The sequence below is a fragment of the Mauremys reevesii genome, linkage group 12 (assembly GCF_016161935.1).
Source record: "Mauremys reevesii isolate NIE-2019 linkage group 12, ASM1616193v1, whole genome shotgun sequence".
NCBI classification, from domain to species: Eukaryota; Metazoa; Chordata; order Testudines; family Geoemydidae; genus Mauremys; species Mauremys reevesii.
In genome coordinates this window covers 26,121,056-26,121,804 of record NC_052634.1, presented here as the reverse complement: position 1 = coordinate 26,121,804, position 749 = coordinate 26,121,056, and the positions used below count along the sequence as shown (strand labels likewise).

The window sequence follows — 749 nt, the reverse complement described above, 5'->3', positions numbered from 1 at the left end:
ATGTGCACAAAGAGAGGTTTGAATGTGTAACAGGGAGTTTGGTAAATCTTGGTTATTTTATTTTTCTAAGAGATTCCTGTCCACCCCCAGGAGAGTTTTCAGTCCCAATGGCAACTTACTTACCAAATGTAATACAGACTAGTCCATGCCTCCCAAGTGGATGTGGTTCTTGTTCTTCTGCACATTGTAGCCCATGGAGGCCAAGGACCTGCAAATGTGTCTTCACGTGCCTTTGTTTCATTGATGAAAACAAACCTAGACACTTAGAGGATTGGAACTGATTTCAGCTGGGGACATGTTTGCTGGGTTTTTATGCATTTGCACAGGCAAACATTGAGTGTGTCCATTAATTTCAGGGATCCCTATTTAGTGGAGCTCCTGAAAATAGAAATATTTTTACTGAAAGAATGACTTTGTGAGGGGGCACTTGGATTTGAACCAAGGACCACTTGATCTGCAGTCAAACACTCTACCACTGAGCTATACCCCCATGACATTTACACAGCCAAGTCCATAATCTTAAGGATTTTGAAGGACGGGCTCTGCCTCAGAGAGCTCCTTTTCTATTCTCAGACCACAGGGGTTTTAAAAATGGGGTTTGATTAAACTTTATATATACATGTAGACACCACAGTTTGCACACCCACCAACATAGCTTCTCCCAGTGACATAGCTACCACCTCTTGGGGAGATGGGTTAACTGCACGGACGGGACAGCTCTCTCCCCTCCACTTAGAGCAGCTTCATTA

The 749-nt window shown here is 43.5% G+C and overlaps 1 non-coding gene across 1 annotated transcript; it reads right to left on the bottom strand.

Annotated features, from left to right (window-relative positions):
* Nucleotides 1-418: 418 nt before the first annotated feature.
* TRNAC-GCA lies at nt 419-490 on the bottom strand. Its single transcript has one exon. It is a non-coding gene; the product is annotated as a tRNA-Cys (tRNA).
* Between the last annotated feature and the right edge of the window lie 259 nt (nt 491-749).